The sequence below is a fragment of the Sorex fumeus genome, unplaced genomic scaffold, assembly GCF_029834395.1.
Source record: "Sorex fumeus unplaced genomic scaffold, SorFum_2.1 ptg000018l, whole genome shotgun sequence".
In the NCBI taxonomy this organism is placed as follows: Eukaryota; Metazoa; Chordata; class Mammalia; order Eulipotyphla; family Soricidae; genus Sorex; species Sorex fumeus.
Window position 1 is genome coordinate 20069709 of NW_026606075.1, and position 15249 is coordinate 20084957.

The 15249-nt window shown below is 37.4% G+C and overlaps 1 protein-coding gene and 1 non-coding gene across 3 annotated transcripts in view; both read right to left on the reverse strand.

Annotated features, from left to right (window-relative positions):
* The window catches only part of ATG10 (autophagy related 10), a 307540-nt gene that overhangs the window by 239070 nt on the left and 53221 nt on the right, over nucleotides 1–15249 (reverse strand). The window lies entirely within an intron of this gene.
* LOC130021877 (U1 spliceosomal RNA) lies at nucleotides 14913–15080 on the reverse strand. The gene has a single exon (XR_008792223.1). It is a non-coding gene; the product is annotated as a U1 spliceosomal RNA (small nuclear RNA).

A 15249-nucleotide genomic window follows, 5' to 3' on the forward strand; every position in this document is an offset into this window, starting at 1 on the left:
AAGCCAAGAATGCTCTTTCAACCTATCTTCAAAGTAAGAATTATGTAATAAAAAGTTACAATTCTCCTTTATTGTTCAATAAAATCTTTCTACTTTTTCACTGAATTGTGACTTTCAGGGGCACACCCATAGTACTCAGGGGTCACTCTTTGGGGGCCAAGGATTAAAGTTCGGCTTCCTGCATACAAAGCATGCATTCCAACTTGTTGCCCCATCTACACAACCCAAGCTCATAAACTTTTGACAAACTTGCATCCACTTTTCTTTGGACAACTACAGCCTGCAATATGAACAGTGGAAAGCTTCTATTCCAATCCAGTTTCTTCACATCAAGCAAAAAGCAGATGTAAGGGGATAGTACATTGGTTAGGGCTCTTGCCTTACACAGTGGTAGCCCATGACATCGTTATTAAGAGACTTACAGTTTCTCCAACTTGCTCCCCCATCTCTCACAAACTCAGCATTGTCTTTGGAAAATTGTCTGGACAAGTTTCATCCGTCTGTTTCTTGACTGCCAGGCCCAGGGTATCTCCCTTCCAGCACTCCACTTTGCTGTCAAGGCCCACCTAATGCTCCAAAGTGGTACAAGATTTCTAACCCCACAAATGTGCTCCAAAGCACCTAAGGCAACTTTCTTTGTTCCCTTTCTTCCACCCCAAATCCTGCCCCGATGTTGAAAATTAAATTTTACAATAGCCTACTGACCCAGAAGAGGGGATGTTGGGAATGAGGAGGAAGAGAGGGAGAACAAGAGGGAGGAAGGGAGGAGGGGAGGAGGGGAGGAGGCGAGAAGGGGAGAATGGGAGGAAGAGAGGAGGGGAGGAAGGGCAGAGAGAGAGAGGGAGAAAGGGAGGGAGGAAAGGAAGGAGCAATTTCCACTCCTTGCTCACTTCCATGCACTAGCTCATGAACCTGCTCTTTCTGGAAACACAGAGAATATCACAAAACACATAGAAAAGCATAGAATATTCCTATGCTAAGTTCTAACTATTCAACCCTAAGCTCATTAAACATTCAATGTCATCAAGCAGCCTGAATTATTAGGATCCTGGAATTATAAGCAATGGTTTTCCTCTTTATTCAGATTTTAATGCCTAGTGTTATATAATGGGGCAAAGGGACATAAATCAACATTTGAAAATCTCATCCTAGACCAAATGCTTTTCAAACCATCTGTGGTGAAAGATCAGGATTTTTATTTCCAATCTGTCATAGACATACTTTTGTGAAAAATACTAAAAATGAATTACTAGATAAAGATAAAATTTAAAAACTAAAGCTTACAAAATTCAAGTTCCAATCCTTTTAAGCGACTTTTTTGGGCTTGACTTTTTTTTTGTTGTTGTTGTTGTTTCTTTTTTTTTAGTTTAGATTCACAGCCAAACTGAGAGGAAGATGCAGAGATTTCTAGCCTCCTCCCACAGCATATGCATACCCTCCCCTGTGACGAACATCATTTTTAAGCTAAATTTAATAGATATAAAATTACTCTGTCAAATTGCTTCCAAGTTTCTAGCCACTCATTTTCAGTTCCTGTACTTATCCCCTAGCACTGGTGCAAATCTAAGCACACACTGGAGTAGCACTGTCTCTCTTACACCAATCCAAATATTTACTTCCACACTATTGCAGCGTAAGCAATCCACTCCAAAAAGAAGCAGGAAGACAGAAATGGTAGCTGTGCAGGGTGAGCCTGCAGGACACACACATTTGCCATCTAGAGATTTCTAATTCATGCAAGTTAGCCCCTTTTAATAAGCTATTTCCCAGTCTCACACAATTTCAGGTTCATGAGAAGAAAAGGGCCTGGGTGTCTTATAGGGATGTTTTCCACTTTAAAACCTCTCCTAGTTTTAAGACAGTTAAAACCCCTCTTCTTATGCTTGGTTAATTACATAATAAAGACCCATTTGGATGCACACACACTACACTCTTCCTATGCCAGCAGGAGGTGAATATGAAGATCTAAGACCAAACTTCTCCATATGTGTTTAGAGCATGTCTCCATTGTGCAATTGCTCTACAAATAAGAAATAAACACTGGGTTTATAGGACTTGGAAGAAAAGGTTTATGGCTTTGACTGTTTTCCATTACTGGAAAATTTACATGCTGAAAAGTAGCAAAAACCAGTGCAAAAGAATAAACAGTGGGTGCACTTCAAGGACTTGCTTCTTTCAAGAATCAGGAGTAAAATTGGGTTTTATTAGCTGTTTCATTAAGTTTTACTTTGAAGAAAAACAAACAGTGAAAACATATGTGCAACATCTGATGAAAAAGGATTTTATTCTAAACAGTCTCTGTACAAAACTCATTAATGTAACATTAAATGTGAAGACTTGTCTAGCAATTTAAGGATAATTTTACTCATTTTAGTTTATTTATAATTTCTGACACAGTTTATTTAACATATTCTAATCTTTAAATCACTATGTGTACTAAACTAATATATTAAATCTGTCTTTTTGATGACATTTTGTGATAAATATCTACAGCAGCTGTTAAAGGCAATTAGTATATAAGATTCGTATCAAATTTAACACCCTAAATAAGATAATATAGATGGATACTGATAACTTGAAAAACTCATGAGAACATATCAGTTCTTCTTAGTCAAACTCCTAATTGTAAATGTTTCTTATTCTATAAATATAATTTTTAATAAATTGTATGTGCCATTATAATCAAATATCTGTATTTGGAGCATTTATACAATATAAAAAGCACTAAGTAAAAGCAAATCTTTTTCCTCAGAGCAAATTTAGATATGCTTAGTCCTCAGATTCTTACTAAATATTTAGTCAACTGCTATCTTTCCATTTCATTTGATAACAACAAACGTTTATTAGTGGGGAAAAAAGGATATATATATTATGTATATATATATCCATATATGCATGTATTTCAGTTCCATTGTGTTGGCACAAAAGTGTGGGTCTATATAGAGCAGGTTATGGGTCCCAGGGAGTTTAGCATTATTGTATAGTGGTTAGTACTCTGTGTTGTGATATGGAGCAAGTTAATCCTCAGATTCTAACTGGGTGAATTCAAATATTAAACTACAGATTAGAAGTTAGGACCATAGTCTTTGGAAGCATAGTTTTTAGTTCCAACTTGATCTTCCCATGCCTTTTACTTAAAGACTATGCAACTTTGTATAAGCCATTTAACTACTCCAAGACTATATGACTCACCTAAAAGAGAAAGAATAATAGTTAACTCATAAGGAGTATAGAGATATTGTGGAGATGAAATTAAATGAGTATCCTATATGAATAACATAGTGCTTTGAAAAATGGACTTCATTTTTGCAAGAAAAATTTATTGCTAAAAAAAATTATTACTCACTTAAAGCAGCCAAGCACCTAACTTTAAAACTTAACTTGCATTACAATGCATATATTTGACAAAAGTCCATTGCCCCTTTTTATCCATGTTACAATCTATTATTTAGAGTATATATGCGTATCAGTGGATCCCCAAAATTTGAAAGCAAGAATATATCTTTTCATTTTTTTATTGAATCACAGTGAGTCACACTTACAAAGCTTTCATGTTTGAGTTTCAGTCATACAATGTTAGAACACCCATCCTTCCACCAGTGTACATTTTCCACCACCAATGTCCCCAGTATATCTACCACCACCACTCTGTCCACCCCTCCCCCTGCCTCATGGCAGACAGTTTCCCTCTTACTCTTTCTACTTATGGGCATTATGGTTTAAAAGCAGGAATATTTTTTAAATGTTAAATGTATATGAAAAGCTGCGTAGAATAAAAGTAAAAAAAAGAAAAAATACTATAATAAATAATCTGTCTTAGGAGCCTATGTAATTCAAGTCAATTGCAACATGTTTATAAGAAGGTCTACAGTCCCCAAAGTACATGAAAGATTTTTATTTATTTCAAAACTCCCCTTAATTCTCCTGCATGTATCCCCTTTCCCATCTGGCAAGTGTGGAGACTGCTTACATGAAGTACTCCAATTTTCATACCTCCCTAAATCCCTGCCGTCTGGTAGTACCTTTGCACAGTGATTTAGAAGTTGGCTCCCCAAAAAACTCAAGGAGAGGTTTGAAAAATTCTTGAGCATTTCTACTTCTGTCCTTTGGACCCATACCACCACGCTGGAGAACAACCTCAAACTAATCACTTGGAACCTGTAATCAAGCAGAATTATCCCAACTGAGTCCATCTTCAACCAGTCATTTCCCACCAGCCATCAGCTGATTATAGATGCAGAGGCAAATCCTTAGCCCTCAACTGAGCTTATTACAACTGAGCAGAATTGCCCAGCTAATGTGTTGAGGTCTGAGAAAAAATAAATGACTAACTATTGTTTTAAGATGAGAAGTTTTTGAATGATTTATTACACAAGAACCTAACTGATATGTTAGAGATTTTTATACAACAATCTGGACTCAGCCTACAACTGTAGATTATTTCAGTTATTGGATATCTAGCCTCCAGATAATTAAGCCTCGAGCTTTGTACAATTTTTGTCATTTTAAAGACTTCACTCTCAAAATCAATTTGAAATTCCTTTCTTATTCTAGTTCAACCCACACCCTCTGCAACTTGGAATGGAGAAACCAAAGCGTGGTCTCGCTCAGAGAAATAAATCTCTTGCCCCTATTTCTTCCAGGAGCCTATGGTTTGAGATTTGGAAGTGGGTAGTAAATTGCAGAGTCTGGATACAATCACAGTTCTCTCCATGTGGTTTGCTGTTGCTTAACAATGACTGGCTGTCAATGTCCCTCTATAGGCAGGCAGTGTTGCTAGTCTCTCACAAGGTGATGATAGATCAGAGGATCCTGCAAGGACCACTTCTCCGAGGATATTTACCTGATATAGGTAATCATCATCAGGACTCTAACATTGCAGAGGCCCCTTTACCTCTCGGCTGATAATGTTCTTGAGCAGAACAAGAGAATACAGGTGAAGCCTAACTACATGCTGAAGTGTCCATAGTAAATCCAGTGTCTTTTCTCCTCACACCCACAATCCTTCTGGACTCTTTTTAGTCCTGCAGGTCCACTGCTAAGCAAATGTTCAACCAAGAAATAAAATGCAACCCAGCACACTGAATGGCACACTATACTCTTCACCAGGTATTTGTTAAGAGCCAGGGAAGAGGCTTTGGGAGGACAGTGAATCTCATCACTCATTCGGATCCTGCATCTCCTCTCTGCAGAGCCTCATACTGTTCATACTGGGATGAGGTGGATAATCCCAATTCTCCTAAATGGTTTGTCAAACCAGGAGGAAGTTTTCTGGCCCCAGTGGCTAGCAAGTTATTCACTGGACTCCAAATATCAGATTGCAGACCTGGCTGCAATTTAGAAACAAGATTAAAAAAAAAGTCTCTCTCAAGTGCTCACTTCAGCAGCAATAGATTAAAAATGTCTTCATCAACACAGTTATATGGTTATTTTAAAATATAAAGTATGCATTAAATTCTACTATATCATTACCAAAAAATCATTTTTACATAAATTCAAGTTTTATTAAAAAGACTGCCCTGAAGAAGCTATCTGAATGATACTTATTAACTTTTTATGTAAATTTTATGGTATTTTCATGAATCCTAATCCATCAATTATGGGATATTCCCCCACCCCATCCAAAACAAAAAGCATTGGAATTCTTAAAATTTCTCATAGTGTTTTCAAATCTGCTAAAAACCTCAGGAAGCAGGTTCTGTGTCTGAAAAAGCAGGCCTTCTTCAAGTTGGGATGGGTGACCTCCCTGAACCTCCCTCTACTTCCAGAAGCCCCACAAGTCACCACTGCTGCTATGCAAGCTCATCTACTAGCCTTGTTCCAGAGATTCAAATAAATACCAAAAGAGATCATATAGCCATAAAAATTTCTCAGACACCTGTTCCCAGATGGGACCTCTGTGCACTCTCCATGCGGGGTGAGCCAGTTCACAGGGCACTTGCCTTTGAATGCATTTGCCTTTGAGTGCATGTCCAGGAATAACCCCTGACCATAGCTGAGTGAGGCTCCAAAACAAACAAACAAAAAAAATAGTGAAGGAGAATAAAAAGAAATGAAGAGTAACATAAGATGCAAATGAATAAGAACACCAAATGAAGGAAGTATATAAAGGGGAAAAAATTATCACTACCTTTGTCTAGACATCTTTTCAAAGAAGCATACAAATGGCCAGATACATTAAAAACGTTAAGCACCTATTCTTAGGAAAACACAAATGAAAATCACAATGAGTAATTCTCTTATCTAAGTATATATGGATGGTCTGTATCAGCCTTTATCAACTGGAGGTCATATGGTCCCAGGACAGTCTAAAGGGCTCAAAAGTAAAAGTCATGTAAAAGGGGAGAAAGGCGTAAGGTGTGCACAGCACAAGACTGAAGGGTGAAGGGTCAACTAATAGTGCAGGGGGAAACGAGTTTGGATGGTAAGGAGAAGGTCAGAAAACTCTGGTCTATATCAAGAGATTAGAGATAAGTGTCGGTGAGAAATGGAGAGAAAGGAAACCTGATACACTGATGGTAGAGAAGTAAATTTGCAGTCTCTATAGAAAATGGAAGGGAGATTTCTTTTAAAAAACTAAACATAGAAATCCCATATGGTTCAGCTGTACTATGTCCAGGCACTTATCCAAAGAATCTGAAAACATTAATTCAAAAGATTATTTGTACCTCTTATGCTCGTAACAGCATTATTCACAATAGCCAAAATGTGGAAATGACATTAATGTCCATCAGTTAATTATATGATAAATAAACAGTGGTACATATGCACTCAATTTTTTTAAAACAATAGTGCTAGTATTATTATTTTATACATGTAGAACAACAAATGCACCATGCTTAATACCAGTGTCAAGATCTCGCCACCATTAAGCCAAACCCATTTTTTAAGATAGATATATTTAATTGAAACTTATTTAGAAAGATATGAGGGGAGAGAAAGAGAGAAGTATGTATTCAAGAAAGAACAAAGTGTTCTCCAGAGTGGAAATAAGCAAATAAAGAAACAGAGAGACAAGCAAGAAAAATATATGTGCAAGGGAGAACATGGGCTTAAAGAGCAAACCTAACCCAAAACCAATTCGCTGGCACCTCTTGACATCCTCAGCTCATTCCACTCCCCTGAGTACCCTCAGATCACAATCCTTTTGGCCTTATCTCAGGTTTGTTTCCACTGGGGATTGTCTAATCTCTTGCTTTGTTTCTTTATATTTCACATGTGTAAGATCACTTGATATTTGTCATTTTCCTTCTGACTCACTTCCCTTAACATGACTTTCTCTAGTTCCACACAGATAGCAGCAAAGTGCAAGATTTCATCTTTCCTCTCAACTGAGTAGTATTCCATTGTGTATATAAATCACAATTACTTTAACCACTCACCTGCTGTTGAGCAATTGGGCTTTTTCCAGATTTGGCTATTGTAAAAAAAAAAAAGTGCTGTAAGAGGAATTAGTGTGCAAATGTCCTTTTGGATAAATGTTTTTGTGTTCTGGAGGTAAATATCAAGAACAGAATTAGAGGGTCATAGAAAAGACTTTCTCTTAATTTTCTCAGAATTTTCCAAATCATTTCGTGTAGAGGATGAAGGAAGCAACACTCCCACTACAGTGACTGCATTTCACCACATCCCCACCAGCACTTTTGTTTCCTCATGTTGATCATTCTCCCTGCTGTGAGGTGACTTCTCATTGCCATTTTGATTTGCATTTCCCTGACAATCAGTAATGGTGAATGTTTTTTCATATGCCTGTTGGCTACCGCTGTGTCATTTTTGAGACATCTCTCCCCAATTTTATTGGGATTATGTGGTTTTACTGGGAATGCTTTTGAGATTCAAGAGCGTTTTATGTAATTTAGATATTTGTCCTTAGTCACTGTCACTGTCACCATCACTGTCCTCCCGTTGTTCATCGATTTTCTCGAGCGGGCCCAGTAACGTCTCTATCGGAGACTTTGTTGTTACTGTGTTTGGCATATCGAATACATCACGGGTAGCTTGCCAGGCTCTGCTGTGCGGGCGAGATACTCTCGGTAGCTTGCCAGGCTTGTCCTTAGTACAATGTACAAATATTCTCTCCTACTCATTTGAGTGTCTATTAGTGCTTAGGAATACCCTCAAGTTTATGCTCAGGGGTCACTCTTGGAGGAGTTCAAGGGACCAGGCAGCCAGAAATTGAACTCAAACCTTCAGCATGGAAGACATACACTCAGCCCACTGAACTATGTCTCTGGCACAAGTGTGATTCTTTTTACTTTAGACCCCTTTTATTTCAAAGTACTGAAGCTTTTTAGTTTGGTGTAATCCCATTTACTTATTGTTGCCACTGTGTTCTTTGCCAATAGAATCATATCATTAGGATTCTTTTGAGAATCCTACTTATGTTTTCATCATATATTTAATAGAAACAGATTTGATATCAAGGTCTTAGTATATGGTGGATATAATTTCTTTGTTTTGCATGTAGTTGTCCAGTTTTCCAATACCATTTGTTGAAGAGGCTCTCTGGGCTTCACTTCATGTACCTTGTCTCTATCATAAGTTAACTGTCCAGACATCTAAGGGTTTATCACTGAGGGTGGCTCTGAATTCTAATCCATTGTATGCAAGTCTGTCTTTGTTCCAGTACCTTATGGTTTTAATTACCATGGCTTTGTGGTAGAGATTAAAATATGGAAATGCAAAGCTTCCCATCTTCTTTTTCCTCAGGACTGCTTTGGCTTTTCTGGGAGTTTTATGGTTCTATAGAAACTTTTGAAGTATTTATTCTATGAACATGAAAAATACCAGGGAATTTTTATGGGAATTGCATTGCATCTGTAAATTTTGGTCATTTAAACAATGTCAATTCTTACAGTCCATGAACAAGGAATATGCTTCCATTTCTGTATTCAATTCTTTCAGAAGTAAATTATAATTTTCACTAAATAAATCAGATGTTTTTTGAAATTAATTGCTAGGTATTTAAGGCTTTTAGCATGACCATAATTGGAGTAGATTTTTTATTTATTTTTGTTCTACATTGTTATTTATGCATAAGGCTGTAACAGATTTCTGAGCATCGATTTTGTAGTCTACTACTTTACCATTTAAGTTTATTGTTTCTAGGCTTTTAGTAGAGTTTTTAGGATTTTCTAAGTACAATATCATGTCATTTTCAAAGAGTGATAGTTTGATTTCTTTTTTTTTAACCGGTTTGATTTCTCTTTCTTGACTATTTGCTGTGATGAGAACTTCCAATATTACGTTAAATAATAGCAGTGAAGAGTGGAAATCCTTGTCTTGACCTATTTTAGGAGAAAGGTTTTCCATCTTTTCTCATGTTGTTAGCTCTGGGTTTGCTGGATATGGCCTTTACAATGTTGAAAGATGGATAGAATTTGAGGTGATTGTACTAAATGGAAAAAAGTCAGGAAATGAATATATTAACATAGCCAATCAAACAAATGAAAAAATAAATAAAACTGGGGCCAAAGAGACAGCGCAGCAGGTAAGGCACTTGTGTTGCATGAGATTGATCTGGATTCAATCCCTGGGACCCTATATGGTCCCCCGAACAAAACAGGAGTTAGCCCTGAGTGCAGAGCTAGGAATAAGCCCTGAACATGGATGGGTATGGCCATAAAAAAAAAAATCCCACTAAACAAAACAAAAAAAAACAATAAAACTAACTTTAAAACACTGTGACAACTATGTTGATCACTTAAAGGGAAGGGTCTGGGTCAGGGAGGGATGGGTAGAAGGGCTATTTTGATAATGAGATAGCACCAAAATTTTGGTAGTAGATGTAATAAGACTTATACGAACGATGTTGCACTCATCATATTCTACAGTATTATATTCCAAAGGTAAAGCAATAAAAATAAAATAAACAAATAAGTGATGAAATATGAGGACAAAAATAAAGAATAAGCATTTCTGTCAAGTGGAATATAGCGGCTATAAGTTAGAGGTCATCAGTAACTTTACATAATAATACTAGACCTAGTGGCTCACTCCACTGAAAAAAGGAATTTTACTGTTTAATGAAAATTCTTCTAAAACAAATAGAATTTTTAATACTAGCCAATGACCCACTTATTTAAAATGATTTATTATACAATAAAATGAAATATAGTAAGATGTATTTACACAAGTAAAAACACTGGCAGAACAGTTTATATGATCTCAATTCAATTTAACAAATACCTTTTTTAGAGTGTACACTATGCTGAGCACTAAGGATACAGAAACAAAATCCCTCCAGTTAAGAAGCTTCAACTACTGTGGAGAATCAGTCAAGCATATATTCCATCACCCCTTAGAACTACATATCAGGGCCAGAGCAATAGGACAGTGTGTAGGACCCTTGCCTTGCACACAGCTCACTCAGGTTTAATCGCTGGCATCCCATATGGTCCTCCGAGCACCACCAGGAGTAATTCCTGAGTGTAAGTCTAGAAGTGACCCCTGGGTATCACCATGCATGGTCCCCAAACAACAACAACAACAACAACAAGAATAATATGTCACTCCCAAGGAAATATAGAGGATGGTCACCAGAGACAAATATGGGGGTCAGGGTTGTATATCTGAAGACAACATGCTTAAATTTAATCTTGAAAATATACGAGATAATTATGGGCAGAAGATTTAATGATACAACATCACAAAAATAAGATACCCACTCCCCCAAAAAAACCCACAAATAAGCATATGAGTAGATGGTCAAATTAATCAAACTTGAAGAACATGCAAATTTATAGACAAGAAAAGAACGATAAGAAAAACTTGGTTTTGTGGCCACAGAAAGAAAACATACAAGTCATGGCAGATTATGTTGATTTATAATGTCATGGCACACTAGAGCCACAGTAGATCATTTTCCCCAATCGTTGTGGCCAACCTTTGAATATAAAATGCATAGCTATAAGAAAATATGAGCAAAAAGAAAAGAGGCCATCCTGCGGGCCTGTAAAGTAGTAATCATATACAGCCCAGCTGAGGGAACACTCACAGCAGGAAAAAGCAACCCAGCAAGAACAGAATGAATAGGTAAGGTGGCAGGGAGCTACAGAATCCAAGCTCTGCAAGAGTCCCACTGAGGAGCTTGAACTTCACAAACAACCTGGCTCTTACCGGCCTCAGGCCGAGGGAAACCGTCCCCTCATACTTCCTGGGCAGCCAACTGTGCTGAGAACATCCAGAGGACATAAAAGAAAAGAAAAGCTTAGGAAAGATTACAGCTGCCTGACCTTTCACTGTGCATGACCCACACATAGGTCCTTCCAGAGGAGACTTCCTCCATGTTCATGCTCCGGGTGTCTGTCCATAAGCTCAGACCAACCACCAATCACGAAACTAGGCATAAATGTCACATTGAGAGAAAGAAGTCAAATTCAAAGAGCACATCTTTTTTGGGCAAGAACTGTGCATGATTAATTAAGGAGTCTGAACTATGCTTGTAACAATAGAGAATCAGTAAAGGATTTTAGAATTATGTTTATAAGATCATTTTGCCAGGGTAAAGGGTAGATGGACAGAGGGCAAAATTAGAGACAGGGAGAGAAATAAAGAACTGAACAAAGATAATAGCAATGAAAAATGAGGGTAGACTCCGCAGAGGTGAACAAATTTGAGAGAATGGGGAGTTAGGGACTAAGGAATTGGTCCATACACTATGGTGCTCAGGGCACACTCCTGGCTGGCTCAGGGATCAATACTGATTGCATAAAACACACCTAAAAAACTATATTTCAAGTGAACACCTCTTAAACTCCTTCATAAAAGGGAAGACAGTGTTGTAAATACATTAATTCCATTCCAATTTTATAAATCCAAATGAGCATCCTTAAGATTCTAATTAGCAAATGAACACTAGCTATGTAATGAAAGTACCTAAAAACAAAAGCCTACATAATAAAAGGGGAATTCATCAAAGCATCCACTATTAAAAAATAAACACTATAATATTAATGTGCTAAGACTTTTAAAAATTAATCAGTAGGGGCATTTGCCTTGGACACGGCAGACCCATGTTCACTTCTCCTGAGTCCCAAGTAGACCCTGAAATCCATCAGGAGTAATTGCTAAGTAGAGTCAGGACTAATCCCTGAGTAAGGCAAGGTGTGGCCCAAAGAAGGTGACACACCCAGCAATCCTAAAGGGACTACCGCTGACTCAGTGTTCAAGGTCACTTCTGGTGGAGTTCAAGGGAGTACTAGAGACAGAGTCTAGGGCCTTCTGCATGCAAAACACGCTCCAACCTTTTGAGTCCTCTCTCCAGCCCTTGAACTTTTTCAATGACTTTTTTTCTCTACTTTTGTATATATTCATTATGACAATAATGCTGTCTTGTTGAAGGCCATTTTCAAAGCTTTGAGAATAAGGAATATACGCATATAAGCATATAATTTTATGAATAAAATTTCTAATTCAAGCATAAAATTAATTCATGACAGAGCTAGAGAGATAGTACAGTGGGTAAGATACTTGCCTTGCATGCTGGAGGCCAGGGTTCAAACCTCAGTACCCCATTTGATACCCCAAGCTCACCAGGAGTGATTCCTGAGCACCACTGGGTGTGCCCCCTCAAAAAAAATTAACTCATAACAGATCAGAGCTGGAGTGACAGTACATTGGGAGGGCGTTATTCTTGCACGTGGCCGACCCAGGTTCAATTCCTCTGTTTCTCTTGGAGAGCCTGGCAAGCTACCGAGAGTATCCCACCCAAAAGGCAGAGCCTGGCAAGCTACCTGTGATACATTCGATATGCCAAAAACAGTAACAAGTCTCACAATGGAGACATTACTGGTGCCAGCTCGAGCAAATTGATGAACAACAGGAGGACATTGATACAGTGATACAACAGATCAGAGAAGATGGGTAAATAATTGATTCCCCAGTCTGCAAGATTTGACTATAACCCAATCACAACCAAAAGGACATTGGTCACTGAAACTTTGAAAAGAAAAAAATCCTATCTTTGAAGTAAGATACACTTGCAGTGCTCATCACATTGTTCAAACCTGTTTACCCTACACATTATTACAACTTGGAGTCAAAGGCAAGACTACCCTTACTACAGAGCAAGATATATGATGCCACTGTTACATTATGCCATTATACACTAACACATAATAATTTATACTTATTCTGCACTCACAACTTTGTGATTTGCCCATCTATAAAACTAATGAGTCATCACGCTCATAGGAGCATTCCAGTTCATTTGATAATTCTATTTATTATATATTAATGAACTGAATTCTTATATATACATACATATGTACTTATGTATATATAAACACACACATATCCCTTTTCATTGCTTAATGTAGAGCTCCTTTTTGAGAAACAACTCCATCCCATTACCCTGAACCTCAGGGTCATAATCCAGGTTTGACAAATTCATCAATGTAAAGAAAACTCCCAAAAAGCCTTTTCAAAATATAGCCTGACAGCCTACCCAGTAACCTCAAATGTTACCATTAGCCAAGAGGGTGATTTAATTGTTAAATATATACAATTACTATCATTAAACTTAGTTTTTTTAAATTTTATTGAATCACCCTGAGATAGTTACATCATTAAACTAAATTTTAATTTATAAAGTATTAAAGCTTTCTTTTCTCAAATACTCTTGATAATCTTTTAAAATGATGTCCTGACACCTAATTCACAGTGATACAACCTTTTCTTGAAATGATTGCTTGATATTTGCATATACTTAAGTAACAAATCATAACACACAATAAATTATGAATGAAAAATTTAGCGTAACTGACAATGATTCAATGTTTATTGCAAAAACACAGCATGCTGCTTTTAGTGCATTTTTCTCTTAATCTCCAAAGATAAACTAAAAAACAAATCTACTTTAGTCTAATCAGGAGACTGCATGAATTCAATATATTTCATCTTTATCTAGTGACATTTGGGATCAGAAATTATATTTTATTAACTCACAGCAGATGATTAAAACAAGTACAGTAGTATGCTAAAGCTAATAGTAACATGTTCATAACTTCCCTTAAAAGGGAATACCAATTAGACAAATACAATTTTATTTATATTTTATAAATAAATAAAATGTAATTTTATTTTACAAAATAAACTGAAGGTTAAGCAAAAGTATTTTAAACCAGCAAATGTATTCATGTGTTAACTCTCATGAATGTGACTTTTCATGTAAGAAAGTATCTATTCGTTTATTTAATCATGTAAAGACTCCAGGCACCTGTGTACAAATAAACTGAATTTTTTTATGCAGACATGTCATCTTTCTGCTGATAAACAATACAAAAAGTCAAATATAAAACTGCACATACTGGAAAATGTAGCCTTCTTGAGTCTGTAAAGGAAGCAGAGGTTCAGGTCCCAGGTCCCAAGTACACCTGCCTTAAGAGGTGCTCAGACAATCTCCTGGCTCTGAAGCAAGACAAAGACCACCATGGATTGAAATTCAACCAATCACACAAGACAAGTTTCCACCAGTGAGTGAAAATGCACTGAATGAACTCTTATCTGCATCAGACAGACATAAATGAGAAACAATCCCACAGTTCCTCAAAAACACCCTCCTTGTAGGTCGGAGAGATAGTGGGGCGGGTAGGGCATTTGCCTTTCACGTAGCCAACCCGGGTTCGCAATCCTCAGCACCCAATATGGTCCTCTGTGCCCCGCCAGGAGTGATCCCCTAAGCACAGAATCAGGAGTAAGCCCTGAATACCACCAGGTGTCAGCCAAAAATAAAAACAGCAACACAAAAAAACCTACCCTTCCTGCTTCTTCTGAAAGTATGAATAAACATCCGCTGGATGCACGTGCTTGCAGAGTGGTTGCCGAATGAATAAAACTCTAGGTAACTGAAACTCTAGACTTCATTTTCAATTACAAAACACCTTTTGCTTTTTTGTTTTTTTTTTCCCCCCAGGGGGACAGCACAAATGCAGTCCCGCACTGCTACAAATTCTGCAGTCGAGTTTCCCACATTTGGGATTTAAAATTGCAAGAGTCAGCATATCTGGAGTGTAATGGATAAGTCTCACCCTGGGAAAACCACCTTAGTGACCATGGTATCTCCCCTGCCAAGGAAGTATTCAAAACACCTTTGAAATGTCTAAATATCACAAAAGTAGGCAGATAAGTGCTTTTAAAATATAAATTATAGGGGCCGGCAGGTCAATCTGTACCTGCGAGGTGAGTGCATCAGCAGCCTGATGGCACCTTCAGACTTCCAGATACTCCAAAATTGCTGCTGTGCCTTTG